Genomic DNA, 8,268 nt, shown 5'->3' with positions numbered 1-8,268 from the left:
AAAAAGCTCAAATTCAAGCAATAAATAAAAAGAATGAAATTTCTACAAATCCTTGGAAACTTAGAAGATCAACAATACCTACTTCAAATATCTTTACTCTCACAGAATGAAAAACAAAAAACAAAAAAGATACGGACAGATTCCTAGATAGGTACAAACTATCAAAACTGAATCAAGAAGATATAAAAATTCTGAATAAACCAATATCAGTTAATAAAATTTAAAATCTAACCAAAAAGTCACGGCAGCCAGAAGGAGCCACCTAGACCAGCAGCCATGGCCAGGTGGTCCACTTATGCGGGTCACAGCCAGATAGAGCTGAGCCCAGCAGCCCGACCCAAGTCAGATGCAGAAGGTCAAGATCAAGTTTGGTAGAATGAGACCCAGTGAGCTGAAGCACACTGCTATCAGCAGGGCCCAGGCTGAAGCCCAGCTCCTTCAGTGAGGATCCGCACAGCATGGCAGTTGCAGGAGGTAACTTGGATGAACTAGTCAGCCTGGAAGACTCCAGGTACATGAAAGGGAGGTATCCAGACAAAACTCAGGGGAACTAATTTGAATACAGATTCCCAATTTAAAATTTCCTTAGTTATATATCTATAATGTTTGCTCCTGTGGTCTAAAGTATAAACTCATTAGTTACAAAAGTTTGCCAATTTCTAAATTTCAGTAACATATTAGTATTGCTAATTGCACTACTGTAAATAGTAAGCAATATCTGCCTTAACCACATGTTCTCCCTTAGGTAATGATATCAGGAGATGCTTGGCTAATAGCCTCACCAAAGCCCTATACCAAAGGATAGAGGAAAATGCCAAATGGAAACCAATATCTCACTCTCAATCAATAGAGAAGGCAAAATCTTGAGACATACACATGGTAAGAATCTCTGACGCAGGAAAGATTCTTAAAGAGCAGACCTTTTGCAGAGAAGTTCTGATTATGGTGATACAACTACCTATTACCAAACTTTCTCAAAAAATTATCTCAGAAATCAAAATAAAGAGTTCTTTCTGAAATACAAAATGGCAAAAAAAGGAAGAAAAATGCAATCTTAGGCTCTAAGCCTACCCAGAATAAACCCAGAAATTATCAGCATACAAGAAATTTGAAGTCACACTCCTGAAATCTGTAAAATAATAGCAACTGAAGTAAAGAAACAACTGCAGAAGGATATATAACATATCAGTTCAGAAATAACCTAGACAAAAAAAAGAAATGATAACTATAATGAAAGAGTTGCTAAGCATTTTTTAAAAAGATACTGATTTAAAAAAAAGAGAATAGAAAAATGTTGTGAACCTTAAATGAGCAGGAAAGAAATAGAATGCCTGAAGCAGATTCAAAAAGATATACAAGAAATTTAAAACGCCATTAAAAGTTGCCAAAACCATTTGGGTGAAAGGGAAGATAAACTTTCAGACCTTGAAGACACTGATGCAGCTAGTGACAAGGAAAGGAAAACAAAATCTCTTAAAAACAAAAAAGATCCAGGAAATAATAACTCAGCAGTTGCAAGATGATGCAAAGATGAACAACATAAGACTAAGAATCGTCAATAAGGAAACAGTAGTTAAAACAAACAGCACAAAAAGAATATGTGCAGAAGTAACAACAGAGAGCTGGGGAAATAGCTAAGCATCTGCCTGGCAAAAATAAGAACCCGAGCTCAATCCCCAGTACTACATGCTCTGCTGACTATGGAACCCTGGTTTCAGAGTGCCTGCCACTGAAACCAGGCGTGGTGGTGCACACTTGGAATCCCAGCACTGGGTAGACTAAAATGAGAGAATCACTATGAGCCTGAGCTCTGTAGTGGGACCCTGTAGACCCTGCATATATATATATATATGATAGATAGATAGGTAGATAGATAGATAGATAGATAGATAGATAGATAGATAGATATCCTCTTCAATAAAATGGAAAAGGAAACAATACTTCCAAAATCATTCCTGGAGGCAAGTATTATATTGATACCAAACCCAGAGAAAGATTCAGTAAAAAAAGAGAATTGCAGGCCAATCTCATGAACATAGATACAAGAGTCCTCAGTGAAATACTAGCAAACAGAATACAGCAAATCATCAAGAAGATTATACACCATGACCAGGTAGGATTCATCCCACGGATGCAAGGACAGTTCATCACATGCAAATCTACAAATATAATAAACTATGTCAATACAGCCAAAACCAAAAGCCACATATCCATCTCAGTAGATGCAGGAAAGGCTTTTGGCAAAGTCCGTCAGTCATTCATGATCCAAGCCCTACAGAAAATTGGAACAGATGGCCTCTACTTTAATCTGATTTTAAAAAAAAAAAAAAACTCTATGAGCAATTAGACAAGTGAGAGAAATAAAAGAAAAAGAATTGGAAAGGAAGAAGTTAAATTATCATTATTAACAGATGATATGATATTTTAGATGGAAGATCAAAAAAACTCCACCAAGGGACTCCTAGAAATAATAAACAAATTCAGCAGTCTAGCAGAATATAAAGTCAATACCCCAAAATCAATAGCAACCCTCTACACAAACAACAAACTCCCTGAGAATAAAATTAGAGAACATTCTTCACAATAACAACCAAAAACATGAAATATTTATGAGTCTAATAAAGGAAGTAAAAGGTCCATATAATGAAAATTAGAGTACTCTGAAAAAGGGATCAAAGAGGATTTCAGGAAATGAAAAGATATTCCTTGCTCGTAGATCAGGAGAACCAGGACTGTGAAAATGGTTATGTTCCCAAAACTGTTATACAGATTTAATGCAATCCCAATCAAAAATCTATGAGCATACCTCACAGAGCTAGAGAAAACATTCCAAAAATTCATTTGGAACCAGAAAAGATCTAGACTAGCAACGACAATCCTGGCCAACAAATGCAAGGTTGAAGGCATCACAATCCCTGATCTGAAATTATACTACGCATCTCCTGTGATAAAATCAGCATGGTACTGGCAAAAAAAAAAAAAAAAAAAAAAGACCTGAGGATCAATGGAACAGTTTAGAAGATGCAGACATGCTCAGCCTCCTTATATTTGGCAAATGGGCCAAACACGTTCACTGAAAGAAAGATAGCCTCTTTGGCAAATGGTGTTGTAAAACTAGTTTTCCACATGCCAAAAACTAAAACTAGATCTAGGTCTATCACCACGCACTAAACTAAAGTCAAAATGGATTAAATATCTAAGCACTAAAACAGAAACACTTAAATGTACTGGAAGAGAAAGTAGGTAGACTTCTTCAAGGTGCGGAGGTAGGCAGAGAGTTCATGAACGAAAACCAAACTTCATAGAATCAACAACTGGGATCTTACCTTATTGAAAAGGCTTTTCAATCAAAACAAATCATGAAAAGAGTGAAAAGAAAACCTAAAGCCTGGGAAAATATCTTAACCAACAGTCACTGAGCTATAGGACTTCTATCTAGAATATATAAAGAACTAAAAGAAATCAGACCCCCAAAATTCAAAGACCCAATCAAAAAGGGCATCTGAGATAAATATGCACTTCTCAATGGAAGAAATACAAATGGCAAATATGTGGAAAAAAATGTTCGATATCATTAGACATTCAAGAAGTCAAATTAAAACAGCACTGAAATTTCATCTCATCCCAGAAAGTATTGTGATTATCAAGAACTCAATTAATAAAAAATACTAGTGGGACTTTGGAGAAAAAGAACAATTCTTCACTGTTGGTGCAAGGATAGACTGCTACCAACAGTGGAAATCAGTGTGGAGATGCCTCGTAAAACTAGGATTAGAAGTCCCTAATCCCTGAAAACAAAAAAGAAGTCCCTAATCTCTAATTCACCCAAACCAGCTACACCTCTTCTAGGTATTTTTCCAGAAGAATTGAAAACTGTCATACCACAGTTACATATGTGCACCCCTGTTTATATCAGCACAATTTATCATATCTAAATTTGGAAATAATCCAAATGCCCATCAACTGTGGAATGGATAAGAAGATGTCATACTTTTGTACAATGGAATATTACTCAGCTATAAAGAGAGATAAACTTGAGGCTTCTATAGGTAAATATAAACAACTAAAGGATATCTTTACAAGTAAAATAAATCAGACCCATATGTGCAAACATCTTATTGTCTCCCTAGTGTAACTGGAAAGAATAAATAAAGTCTGAAAGGTACAATAAACACAGCAAAAGGGAAAGAAACGAACAGAAGAAAAACAATTGAGATGAAGGAACGGAGAAAAGAAAGGGATAAAAATAAAGGGAAAAACATGTATGTATACACACAGGATAGCTAAGATGATTGTATTACTAATGTCTATTGGTTTTATGAAGGTAGCAGTCGATGCTTAAAATTTTTACTTTGATCAGTTTTACATGCTTATATCTAGTAATCTGAGCAACTACATTGAAGACAAGAACGTTCAATGTAGACATTAGCACTTCGTAGCCTCATCTTCTACCATCCAGAGGGCTTGGCAAAGGCCCTACTCATCCTCGCGCACGCCCTCCATCTCCCCTGTGCGCGTGTCCCCAGCAATCACTTAGCAAGTGCCGCAGCTTCACCTCGAGAAATGATCAGCCTCAAAGAAAGGAAAATGGACTATTTTCCACCGGCAGCAACGCCACCTATCACGGAACTAACGGCGAACACACTTCCAGGAAAGATACCATGACAGCTCAAAACACTGGAATTTCAGCTTTGTGTAGGAATTCGTGTGGTGCACCCGCAGATGACATCCAACACGACCAGGTGTCCACACAGCCTGTCCCTCAGGAGTCCAGCAGGAAAGACTATGAGACCAGCCACTTCCAAACTCTACAAGAAACTACGATGAGTCCTTCTTCGAGAACCAGGTCCACCGTCGCACCCCCGCCAGCAAGTACACCATGCACCTGGGCCTCAAGTCTACCCGCAACTACGTCGACTTCTACTCTGCTGCCCATCCCTACAGTGAACTGAACTATGAAACGAGCCACTACCCGGCCTCCCCCGACTCCTGGGTGTGAGGAGCCGGGCTCGGGGTGCTCCAGGAACCGTGCATGTGCATGCATACCACGAGACATTTCTTTTTCTTCTTTCCCTGCAAATTTAGTTTGTTAAAGCCTGCTCCATAGGAAGGCTGTGATAAACAGTAAGTGCTATTTTAGAGAGCTAAATGCCTCAAGAGTTAACTCGGAGATCCATAGAAAGCTAGCGCGATCGTAACTATAACAGCATGCAACACCTTTCTAGTTTGAACTGGAGAGTTTATAAAGTGCTTTATGCTGAATGGGGCTGCCAGGCGGAGAGAGGGGACATGCATGGCGGCAGGGTTATCATTAAGCACAAGACTGAAGAGTTTACACGCTTTGTGTGGGACCGCCTCTCACGCTTTGTTTACTCCCTTCATCCGTTGTGATTCTAGGCTTCCGGTTGCACTGAGGTTCCTCTGTACGGCGAGATGTTTCTTGCCTTTTGGCAATGCATTGTTGTAAAATATTTGATTTACATTACAGATTAAAGAAGAAAAGCACATTGTGTATATTGCACCAGTGCTGCTGTGTTTCCTCATCTATGGTTCTAAATATTGCTTCAATTTCAGACTTTTGAAAGATGTATCAATTTCCAGGTTTTCCTTTCTTTTCCTTCTCCCAGTATGGTTTTTTGTTTGTTTTTTTTTTTGTTTGTTTGTTTTGTTTTTATTTATTTATTTTTATTTATTTTTTTTCTTTTCAAAGTTTTATTGATAAACATATAGCAATGAGACAGTTTCAAATTAAATCGAAAGTACAGTTTCAACAAATAATACACTGCATATATTCTTCTTAGTGGTTAATTGCTGTACAAGATGCAGACTTGTGATCCTACTTACAAACACCATTAGAAAAAAATCATTCTATTCATTAAGAGAATGCAACTATATTCCCAGTATGTTTTAACACAAATGAAAACACGAGAAAATAAAAAGGATATTTAGCAGTATTGTTCATTCTGGTATGTGAATTTGTTTGCGGCAACTAAAAGCAAGGCATTCAGCAGTTTCTGACAATTAACACAGCTCATTCCACACTCCTTGTCAACAAAGTGCTTTTTCACTGTCTACAATTTTAGATGTAGATATTTGAAATAGATTTTCTTCATTTATGCCAGTTTTCTTTATGATGATACAGTGTTAAAATAAATTACAATTGATCTGTCAAAAAAAAAGATATATAGCAACCACCGTTGAATACCTGTCATGTTGGGGTTTTTTTTCTTGAAATTGTATATCATTTCTAATGTCATATTATATAAAAATTCAAAAATTATTTCTAGCAATGTAAAAAAATTTAAAGCATTTTTCTTTTCTAGTTGATAATATCTGCAGGATTTGTGAAAACATAAAAATAAAGCATAGTGGAAAGAATGAAACAAATATTTTTACAAAGCACAAGAAATAGTGTACAACTTTTTTCCCATTCCAATATTGAGAAAATGTGGAGATGTCACACTCATAAAATTAAAGTTAACCACAAAATTATAACATAAATATAGAGTGGAGTCTTAGAAATTAAAACATATTTTCCAAAATAGAACATTCAACATAGCATCTGAGATGAAAGGGAGTTGAGAAAATAATCCTGAATATATGGTATAAACTGACCTAATACATCTCTTCAGTACATCTTTGCAGTATGAGAAGTCTACAATCATTTTGTGAAGTGGGTACATGTTTAAGAGAGCCTCTTGTTTATTTTCTTCCCCTTTTCTTCTACCTCCCTCTCTTTTCCTCTAAGATCCCTTTCCCCACTCTCATTCTTGTTGATATTATTAATCTTAGCTCATGTTTATGATATATACTATTTATATTTATTGGGGTTATCAGGTTCCTACACATGCCATGTCTTGATGTTGTATGTCTCTTACATATCATATCTTCAACTTGCCTTTACTTTAATTCTATATCAGGTAATTAATCTCTGTTTGCAATGAATTCCTTCATTTCTAAGCCTAATAACTTACGGCCATGGTAGAGTCTGATATAGATTCTAGATCCAGATAACTTGGCTTTGAACATCCGTCCTACTGAAAGAGTTAAGTTATTTTTGCAAGTTACTATTCTGTGTCAGTTTCTTTGTGTCACAAAGGAGCATGACAACATCGTCTTCATCATGGGGTTGACACAGCAAATAAATTAATATATGTAGTGAACTTACAACAGTGTCTGGAATAGAATAACTGCTTTAAAATTTTACACCTTATTATTATTTGTACTATTTCATGATTTTTCTCCTTTGGATAGTAGTGCAGTTATTTCTTCAATAGTTTACTGATAATTATTTCTGAAATCACTTGTCATAGAATATTGTTATTTGAACACAGTGTTGGTGTTTATTAAGTGAAATTATTCTAAGTATTTGTGAAACTAACTTTACTGGTCTTCGTAGCAAAGTTATACTGAAACTGCATAACAAATGGTGGGGAGAATAATTTCAAGCCCTTGATTCCATACCCAGCAAACCATCACACAACGACAAAGTGCAGACATATCCAAAAGCACAAAATTTATAAAGCAGACCACTCCAATACTCTATTGAAATGTGTTAGTCCACTTACATGAGTTACTACACCTGAAAAATAGAAATAAAAAAGACTAATGACATAAATCAAAGACATGAATTGGAACTATAAAATTTAAAACAAAAAATTGCAGGTTGGCATCTGTGAAGAAGAGTTAGGCCTAGAGTACTTCAAATTACAATAAGAAATCATAAAAAGATGAGTTCAAGAAGTGAACTAAATAATATTAAGAATCTTAAAGCACCAAAAAGGTTATTTTATTAGTAAAAGCATATTGTTTTTTATTTCACAGTAAATGAATCCAGAAAAGATGTTAAATTTTTTACAACTGATAGACTGTATACCTCAAAATTTTCCAAGTGAAAAAGAAATTGTATGTTTTAGAAAATTTCTGATAGCTCAGCAGACTAGCCTATAATCCCACCTCTTGGGAAGCTGAAAAAGGAGAATCACTACAAGTCCAATCTATGTAGTGAGACACTGTAGACCCTATAAAACCTTATCCTAAATACAGAGGAAAAAAAGGAATATTTCTGACAAATATCTTATGAATGCACATCTGAATCTGTACTAATTGAAGGTACAAAAATATCTTTATTTCTTAGTAAATAGGATATTTACTAATAAATATCCTTAGTAAATTAATATTAGATAAATATCCTTAGTAAATAGGATTTTTAAGAACAAACATCAAAAATAGTAACCCATAACTTTGAATTTTAATAGCTCTTTGGGA

This window comes from Octodon degus, unplaced genomic scaffold (assembly GCF_000260255.1).
Source record: "Octodon degus isolate 3935 unplaced genomic scaffold, OctDeg1.0 scaffold00025, whole genome shotgun sequence".
Classification (NCBI taxonomy): Eukaryota; Metazoa; Chordata; class Mammalia; order Rodentia; family Octodontidae; genus Octodon; species Octodon degus.
The sequence above is the reverse complement of the archived record's forward strand: the minus strand, read 5'-3'. Positions refer to the sequence as shown.